This window comes from Pinus tabuliformis, chromosome 9, assembly GCF_031772625.1.
Source record: "Pinus tabuliformis cultivar Carrire ecotype Pingquan chromosome 9, CPIR1, whole genome shotgun sequence".
Lineage (NCBI taxonomy): Eukaryota > Viridiplantae > Streptophyta > Pinopsida > Pinales > Pinaceae > Pinus > Pinus tabuliformis.
Window position 1 is genome coordinate 163,786,938 of NC_142307.1, and position 10,221 is coordinate 163,797,158.

The window sequence follows — 10,221 nt, forward strand, 5'->3', positions numbered from 1 at the left end:
ACCAAGGCCAAGGCAGCAGCCAACAAAATGGACAACATCATGCTTAAGGACAAAGGTATGATAAATCCAATGTCCAATGTCACTATTGTAAAAAATATGGGCATTATGCAAATGAATGTAGAAAGAAGCAGCATGATATGAGTAATAGAACTAGTGCAAATTTCACTAGAGAAAATATCAGCCAAGATAATTTGTTTTTAGCCTATAATATGACTGAAGCAAAGAGTGAAGATGTATGGTTTCTAGACTCCAGTTGCAGTAACCATATGACAGGAAACATAGCCCTGTTTTCTATGTTAGATCAGAGTGTGAAGTCACAAGTCACACTAGGGACTGATAGTAAAGTTTCTGTTATGGGAAAAGGAGAAGTAAATGTCTTAACAAGGAAAGGTGAAAAGAAAACCATAGCAGATGTTTATTATGTTCCTGGAATGAAATGTAACCTCATAAGTATTGGACAACTTATTCAAAAGGGGTACAATGTTTTCTTTGTGGATGATGTATGCACCATCATGGATAAAACACCCAACAAACAATGTATTGCTGAAGTGAAGATGACAAGGAACAAGATGTTCCCTCTCAGAATGAAAGTAGATTTAAAAAATGGAGAAGAAATAGCAGTAGTGACACAAGAGGCTTTCCAAAGCGAACCAAAAGATGAAAATTGGTTGTGGCACTTGAGATTTGGACATCTCAACTTTGGAGGTCTTAACTTGTTAAATAGAAAAGGAATGGTAAGAGGATTACCATTGATAGAGAAACCAGACAACCTTTATGAAGGTTGTATCTTGGAGAAACAACACAGAGAAAGTTTTCCATCTGGGAAAAGCATAAGGGCAAAAGCACCCTTAGAGATTGTCCACTCATATTTATGTGGACCGATGCAAACTCCATCACTTGCAAGCAGCCACTATATGCTAACATTTATTGATGATTTTACTAGAAAAACTTGGGTTTATTTCCTGAAGAACAAAAGTGAAGTGTTTGAAAGATTTTGCAATTTCAAAGCACTTGTAGAAAACCAAAGTGGGCTGCATATCAATGTTCTAAGAACTGATAGAGGAGGTGAGTATATCTCCAAATAATTTCTACGTTTTTGTAGAGAAAATGGAATTCATAAGCAGTTTACCACTAGTTACACTCCGCAGCAAAATGGAGTTTCCGAAAGCAAGAATAGGACAATCATGGATATGGCGAGGAGTATGTTAAAGGCAAAGCATTTTCCAAATGATTATTGGGCTGAAGTTGTACACTGTGCAGCGTACATTTTGAATAGATGCCCTACAAAAGCAATCATGAACAGAGTGCCGGAAGAAGCATGGAGTGGGACAAAGCAAGGAGTCACCCACATGAAAGTTTTTGGATGTGTGGCTTATGCACACATTCCATATCAACTAAGGAAGAAGTTGGACAACAAAGGGGAGAAATGTGTTTTCATTAGATACAGTGAGGAATCAAAAGCTTATAGGTTGTATAACCCATCCACGAAGAATCTTATTGTGAGTAGAGATGTTCAGTTCATTGAGGAGGAAGCTTGGGATGAAAGCATAGAGAAAACAGTGAATGTTAAAAACTCCTTGTCTCATGATGAAGATGATGAGGAGATGGCTGAAATACATCCCCAAATAGCAGCACCAACACAAGGGCAACAAGTGACACCCTTGAGGAGAAATGAAAGTGCTTCTCCAAGCACACCACAAGGAGGAAATTCAAGTGCTTCTTCAAGCACTTGTACACCAAATGAAAGAGGTAAGAAGTTCAGAAATTTAAGTGACATTTATGAACAAGAGGCAACAAACGAAGGTATGAACTCTTTGTTTGCTTTATATTGTCATGTTTATGACCCTGTTCATTTCGAAGAAACAATTAAGGATAGGAAATGGATAGAAGCTATGGATGAGGAGATCAATGCCATAGAAAGAAACAAGACATGGGATTTAGTTGAACTACCAAAAGGAAAGGAAGTCATTGGAGTTAAATGGGTCTACAAGACCAAGAGTAATGCTAAAGGAAAAATAGAAAGACACAAGACAAGACTTGTTGTCAAAGGATATAAGCAACATGATGGGAGAGACTATGAGGAAATTTTCGCATCTGTTGCTAGAATGGAAACCGTGAGAACAGTGCTGTCCATAGCAGCACAAAACAAGTGGAAAGTTTACCGAATGGTTGTGAAGTTAGCATTCCTAAATGGAATGTTAATGGAAGAGGTTTACATTGAACAACCTCTAGGCTATGAAAAGGAAGCTCAAGAGCACAAAGTGTGCAGATTGAAGAAAGTTCTTTATGGGCTGAAGCAAGCACCAAGAGCGTGGTACAGTAGGATAGATTCCTATCTACTGGAAAATGGATTTGAAAAGTGTGAGGGAGAACCCACCCTCTACATCAAAGAAAATGATTGTAAAATGCTAATTGTTGTGTTATATGTTGATTATGTTATTTTCACAGGTAATGATGATTACCTTATTGAAAATTTCAAAACAGTCATGAAAGAAGAATTTGAAATGACTGACATGGGTTCGCTGAGATACTTCTTAGGAATAGAAGTAGAACAAAATGGAAATGGGATTTTTATCTCACAAGAGAAATATGTTAATGAAGTGTTGGAAAGATTTAATATGCAGGAGAGAAAAGCAGCAATCACTCCCACAGTGATGGGATTAAAGCTCAGCAAAGAGGACAACAACAAGGATTTTGATCCTAGTTTGTACAAGAGCATAGTTGGCAGCCTCATGTATTTGACTGCAACTAGGCCGGATATAATGCATGCTGTTAGTTTGATTTCCATATTCATGGAGAGGCCAAAAGAAGCACATTGGCAGGCATCAAAAGGGATTCTGAGGTATGTTAAAGGTACTAAAAGGTTTGGCATTTTATATATTGCTTCAGAGTGTTCAGATTTAATTGGATACACTGATAGTGATTGGGCTGGAAGTGTAGATGATCAGAAAAGCACATCCGGTTATGTTTTCCACATGGGTTCAGGAGCCATTTCATGGGCTTCTAAAAAACAACCTATTGTAGCATTGTCTACAGCAGAAGCAGAATATGTGGCAGCTACAGTAGCAACGTGTCAAGCAATTTGGATGAGAAGGATGTTAAGGAGTTTATGCCAAGAGCAAGCAAAAGGAACTGTGATCTTTTTTGACAATAGCTCAGTTATTGCATTATCTAAGAATTATATGTTTCATAAGAGAACGAAACACATTGACACAAAGTTTCATTACATCAGGGAATTGGTAAACAATGGAGAAATTGTTTTAGAGCACTACAGAACTCAGGAGCAGGTTGCAGATATTCTAACCAAAACATTGGGGCAGAAAAGTTTGGAGTTTTTGAGGAAATTTCTGGGTATGACTGATAACCCAACAGTTGAAATTAAAGGGGAGTGTTGAAATATTACTTTCAACTGCAACGCGAAAACCGTCATGGGATTCCCCGCACCACTTTTACGGAATGGTGGTAATTCTCCAGGGGGCAGCGAACACACTCATCAGCCGACACGTACCCTGAGCGTTTTGTCAATACAACCTTTCCCCGGTGCGTAAATTTCAGTAAAAGAGGCTGTGCGATTTTGACCAACAACCGTCCGATTAATGTGGGCCAGATCGACGATTATGGTAGCTCATGAGAGTGTAATGCAATCTATTCTGAAAATTTTGAGGGTACTTCACTGCTGCCTGTCCCTGGATCTTCTGTGCGGCTAAACAATATCTATCCAAACGGTGCAATACTCATGTGCTTTATCACCAACAGTTGTCGCCAATATGATGTCCACAAAAACCTCTGGGAATACGGATCAGGCAGAAGAAGACTACATGTATTGATGTGTACAAAAAATTCAGCGTTGGAAGTAGAATTCTCTGACAATGGCCGTATGACAGAGTTGGATGCAGGGCTGATTGAAAAGCGTTGGATGGACGTGGAGCAAAATCTACGGTTAAAAAAAATATTGCCATGTGAAGTAATTAATGTAAATTTATTACGGTTGTTGAATGTAGGTAGAGATTTTATTTTTATTGTTTTTTAATTCACGGGAGTCGATTTCTACAGTACAAGTAAAATGTAATGTTATGTTTTTTTTGGTAGATGAAATGTAATACGCAGCAGCGCAAAAGTAAGAAGTAAAAAAAGAAAAATTACACACAGCAGTGTTAATTTTCAGGAGAGACAAAGTGAAGTTTTTTTTGGAACTGCCTCTGAAGCAGTCTTGCTGTAATCCCTCTGTTGGAGGAAGAATTTTGTAACAGTCAGTCTTGCTAATGAATACAAGTTTTTTTTGTGTGTGAAAAACTCTGTCTTCTGTGTTAAAAGAAAAACAGAGCACTATTCTCTGTTCAATTTTTTTTTTGTTTTTGTTCTGGAATTATCAGAAATTCCCAACTTAATAATTTTTTTAATTAATTAATTTAATTAAAAAGTTAAAAAAAAACATAACTATTTTATAGATAAATAATAATTTTTTATTTAAATACACTATAAAAAAATATTCTAAAATATTTCACCGAAATTAAATCATTACCATCTACATAATAATTATTTATAATTAAATTATAATTATGAAAAACCTTATTTTCTATAAACGTATAGCATGCTTTGAAAATTGACCCAAAAATCTATCTTTCTATCTTTAATTTGATTAACTCAAATTTACTTGGTTGTACTGAGTAGTTTACCCTTAGCTTTTCTGACTTTTTACACTTCGAACACGCGGCAGAATCAGAGTAGAAACAACAAAAAAAAAAAAAAAAAAAGAATAAAGGCAAAGCAGTTTTTCCCAATCATATCAATAGAATTTTGAAAAATATAAACCCTTGCGATTGGTATAGTTTCATCCTAAAGATCCATAGATGCATTGAGGAGATATTTGAACAGGTCTGTGCTAGTAAAAAAATCTGATGGTATAGTAATCGCATTGTATACACGTCAGTGGTATCGATCGATATTGACGACAATGAGTTGCAGCCGAAAGATTGAAATATTGACATTAAAGTCAAATGTTGTTTCGAGTGTGATAGTCAATGAACCAATCATGAGCTTACCTGTATGATTATCAGTCGCCCTGGCTTCATTTTCCCTTCCTAAGTATTAAATAATTTCTTTCCCTTCCTAAGTAGCTAGTCGCTTCGGAGAAAAGCACCTCTAACTAAAATTTAAATATTTCCTGCAAGTCATTCTGTGCTAAAACCCTGCGCAATGCAGAGGATCATCAACCAAATATCACCAGTGAGTCCAAACTTCAAGAAAAAAACAAGGATATACTGTTAAGATTATACCGGCATGCGCATGATGGAAGTTTTGCACAAATTGTCCTGTTTTTGTCTATGGAACTGCTCGTTGCAGATAAATCTTAACCATAGCAATATAAATAATTTCAATTTGTTCGAATATTTTTACTTATCTCACAATTGAGTCTCGCCTTTGGAAAACAACAATCAGTTAACGTGATGAACCACAGTTTCTTGTGTCTCTATCAATACAACAACAAAGTTCCATTCCTCCTCAGGAAAATAGATCTTTCATATAGGAAAAACGCAATTATAATTTTGATCAAAAAATAAGAGTACCAGTGTAACTTCTGGTGCGCTATAAACCATAATAAACCAGATAAACTGGTGCGATTCTGAGACTGGTGGACGCCATTAACGCGGTAGTAGTTACAAATGATGGCGGGCGGTTTGGCATGTTGGAAATAATAATCCCAACCACCCCTTAAAACATGGACAAACACCATGTTTACCCAATCAACCACGGTTGCTATTTTGTTTGCAGGCAAGAGGACAGAAGTCAAAACAGAAGTTCAAGGCGGACCATTCCACAACACATCACAAAATTTAAAGCATTTAATGAAGTTTATTAAATAGATATGGGAAAACATTCATTCCACTGCCACTGTCGCCCACACACCACAACACCTGCAAGTTTAGAAAATCATTTACTATGTAAATTCGCCCATGCTGCGTATTAAATATTTTCTCTGTCATGTAATTAATGTCAAATTTGTATGTTAAGATAAATATGCAAGTAAAAGTCATTTGTAATGTTGGGCATGTTGGGCAAGTTAGGGAGCGAGAGGGCCCACACTCCACAACACCTGCAAGTTCAGAAAATCATTTACTATGTAAATTCGCCCATGCTGCGTATTAAATATTTTCTCTGTCATGTAATTAATGTCAAATTTGTATGTTAAGATAAATATGCAAGTAAAATTCATTTGTAATGTTGGGCATGTTGGGCAAGTTAGGGAGCGAGAGGTAGTGAGGAGAAAATCGTGGAAGAAATTTTGGTGGGCAAGTAAAATCAGTTTTATCGAGTTTTACTGGAGTTTACTCTGCAACCCAGTGAAGCTTAAATTGCAGTAAGTCTTTTATGTTTTACTTGGAGATGTGATCTTAAGCCTTCATGAGTAGATTTACAACAACCATTTTTTATTTTACTCTATTTTTCCATGAACTCTGTGTTTTAATTAAAGTCCTTGTGTGATTGCGATATCCTCGGGGAAACCAAATATTTACCTTTCCGCAATTGAAATTGACCTTGCTTACTTCGCTGCAACCGATTTCTGAGTTACTCTACCCCTAAATTTATTTTCTAACCTGGCAAATGGCAAATGTTAGTTGACGAAGGCCTGGACAGAACCTCCCCTTGGCAAATGCCTTTGGGCGTGATAACAACATTTATTGTATGGCAACTAGATTCTAGAAATTTCGAGTTGTTTTTATATTTTTCATCGATGAAAGTTCATTTCACAGAAGAAACATCGCAGCTCTTTTAAAGTGAATAAATGTAAAATTTGAGACCAGTACTGCTAACGATCTTTTTATTGATAAAGAAAGTATGGGTAACATCACAATTGCATATGATAAAGTTTCACAAACAGTTTATTTTGCAGCCCACCCGAAAACTCGACGATGAACTTCATATGATAAAGTTTTACATAAAGTTTATTTTGCAGGCCACCCAAAAACTCGATGATGAAAAGCTTCGGTGGCCTATCACAGATGATTTATGGACAGTAAAGGTAAGCGGGGTTTCTCAACCTCGGAAAGGCAAAGAGCGGTACTTCTCTTGGCATCGTCGCTCCAAAGGATTCCTTCATATCCAGCTCGGATGCATCTCCTTCAACTCTCCAATCAAAGGCGTGAGCCAGGTGACTCAATAAAAGCTCAACGATCGGAATAGCCATGGGAGACCCCGGGCATCCTCTCCTACCTGAACCGAACGAAAATATTTTGAAGTCTGATTGACCTGTTAAATCTATGTATTCTTGCCCCATAAATCTCTCTGGCTTAAATTCTGAAGCATCTTCTCCCCACACAGTGGGATCCCTTCCTATTGCCCACAAATTAACCAGTAGCATCATTTTTTTAGGAATATAGTATCCTCCGACTGTCATAGCCTCCGTTGACTGACGGGGAAGTGACAGAGGCAGTGGTGGGTATAACCGTAGTGTCTCTTTCACCACACAGTGGAGGTATTTCATCACTGCCATGTTGGGGATTTTGTCTGTCAAAATCCCAAAAACAATATAAACTGGACACAGTGATAATGCTCTGTTTATCTCCAGGATCTTAGCACAGGGAAGCTTTTTAAAAATATTTCTGAGAACAGAGTATTACACACATAAAAAGGGTTTGTATTCATTAAAATGAAAAGCCTGATACAAAAATTCTTCCTCTTACACTCAGAGGGATTCACCAAAAAACACAGTGCTACTCTATTCATTCAGTTCCTATTACATTCAGTATACTACATTGCTGCGTATTGCTAACATTCACTTGCGCTGCTACGCTTCTACATAGTCTCACTTACTCTCTCAACAGACAACAACATACATACTAAATCTAAATTGTTTAATGAAAAGAAATGGAGTCCCATGCTGTGAACTGCCCGAGGTTGTCCTTCTCGTCCTTGACTGAGCTGAATTTTTACTCTGGTAGCTGAAAAATTCAATGTCTTCCTTCTCGGCCATACTTGTGAATTGAATGCAGTCGCCTACTGCTGTACTGCTGCATGCTTGCTTGGGTCACATTGCATATCGCAGCTGGCCGGTCCTCTGCTTCTTCATATATTTGAGAATATATAAAAACGTTGTAAAACACAAAAATTTTCCTTTAGCGGACTTCAAATGTTAAACCATTATGCTTCGGAAACCCATCGGGTCCGGGCTTCATCGCATAGCCCGCATATATGAGAAAGTTGTGCACCCTTGGTTTCCCCGATTGCGATATGCCGATCGCGATCTGGGCTGATGCGATATATTATAACTTATGCTTGAAAAACATTAAAACACGGGGAAAAAAAGGGCCGCTGCGAAACTAAAATAATATGAAACAAAATGTTAAACACCCGTCGGGTCCATCTCATCGGATCGCGACCATATATATGTGAAAAGGCTCCGCTACATTGTGAATGCCGATAGCGATGTGCCGATAGCGATATCGGCGATCGCTCATCGCACAATAACAAAGCCCATTTGTAAGTCCTCCATTGCGATACGCCGATGCGATATCGGCGATCGCTCATCGACGATATTTCATATCGCTGCCGCTGCCTGCCTCCGATGCTCCAACCCGCCGATATGCCAACTTGCCGATACGCCGACGCGATCTGGACCGTTGATCGGCCAGATCCAACGGCTGAGATTAAAGCGGATCCTTAAGCCTGCAATTTGATTTTTGGAGTGTTTTTGCCTCCCGATCCTTGGTGAAGCGCACGGTTATTGTCTTCATGCTGCTGCATGGCTCAACTGTTGCGCAGTTGAAATTACATTTTCAACACTCCCCTTTAATTTCAACTGTTGGGCATTCAATCATACCCAAACATTTCCTCAAAAATTCAAAGCTTTTCTGATTCAATGGCTTTGTCAAAATGTCTGCTACCTGTTCTTGAGTCCTGCAATGTTGTAAGGTGATTTCTCCATTGCTTATGTTATGAAACCAGCTCACAAAAAGATAGAAAAGAGAGATCCACGCCTTAGAATTCAGCCTCTTCGAGGGGGCAACCTCCTTTACATTACATAAATGAACAATTCTTGGATGATACAAATGACAAAACCTCCTTTCTATATATAGGAGTCTAAGGAGTCACAATATAATCCAGCCGACCTAACAATAATAATATAAAGCCACAAAAATAACAATAGAGGGATTCTATGGGGCACAGAAATAACAATATGGGGGTAATAGGGCACAACAATATAAATAAGGGGTATAACTACAATAGTAATGGGGTAATCACTAGTATTATAGGGACCCAACATGCCCCTCTCCTTCAAAAAAGTGTTGTCCTCAACGCTTGAGTAGTTCTGGATACTTCTGCATAAAATTCTCATCCTCCCATGTGGAATCTTCAGCGGATAAGTTCTTCCACTTGATAAGATACTCTGAAATTGATCGATTTCGTAGCTGTCGAGTTCTTGTTTCTGTGACTGCTTCTGGTTCCAATATAATTTTTCCTTCCTCGTCAAGTTCTGGCAATATTGTTTGAACTGGGAGCTTGTCGCCTATAACCTTCTTTAAACATGAAACATGGAAAACTGGGTGCAATCGAGAAGCTGCAGGAAGCTCCAATTTGTATGCCATAGTACCAATCTTTTGCAACACCTTGTACGGACCATAATACTTTGGTGATAATTTATTATCCTTCTTAGCTTGCTTTAGGGACATTTGCTTATATGGTTGTAGCCGTAGGAATACCCAATCACCTACATCAAAACTTCTTTCACTGCGATGTTGATCTGCCTGTTGTTTCATTCTATTTTGTGCCAACACGAGGTTATCCTTTAAGAGTTGGAGGACTTGTTGTTGATGTTCGATGTGATGTTCCACTGCCTGAACCTTAGAATTTTCTCTTAAATATGATGTGATGGATGGTGGTTGATACCCATAAAGTGCCATAAATGGGGTCATTTTTGTTGTTGTATGGAAGGAAGTGTTATACCACCATTCAGCCAGAGGCAACCATTTGACCCATTGTGTCTGTTTATCAGATACAAAGCAACGAAGATATCCTTCCAAACATTTGTTTACTATCTCAGTTTGCCCATCAGATTGAGGATGATAAGATGAGCTATGAGCTAACTGAGTACCAAGACAAGAAAATAATTTTGTCCAAAAATTTCCAGTGAAAATGGGATCTCTGTCACTTACAATAATCTTTGGGTTTCCATGTAGCTTTTGAACTGTTTCCATAAATGCAGTAGAAACTGTACTGGCTTTA

At 38.1% G+C, this 10,221-nt stretch overlaps 1 pseudogene; it reads right to left on the reverse strand.

Moving 5' to 3' along the window:
• Positions 1-7,006: 7,006 nt before the first annotated feature.
• Positions 7,007-7,492, reverse strand: LOC149147640 (cytochrome P450 750A1 pseudogene; annotated as a pseudogene).
• Between the last annotated feature and the right edge of the window lie 2,729 nt (positions 7,493-10,221).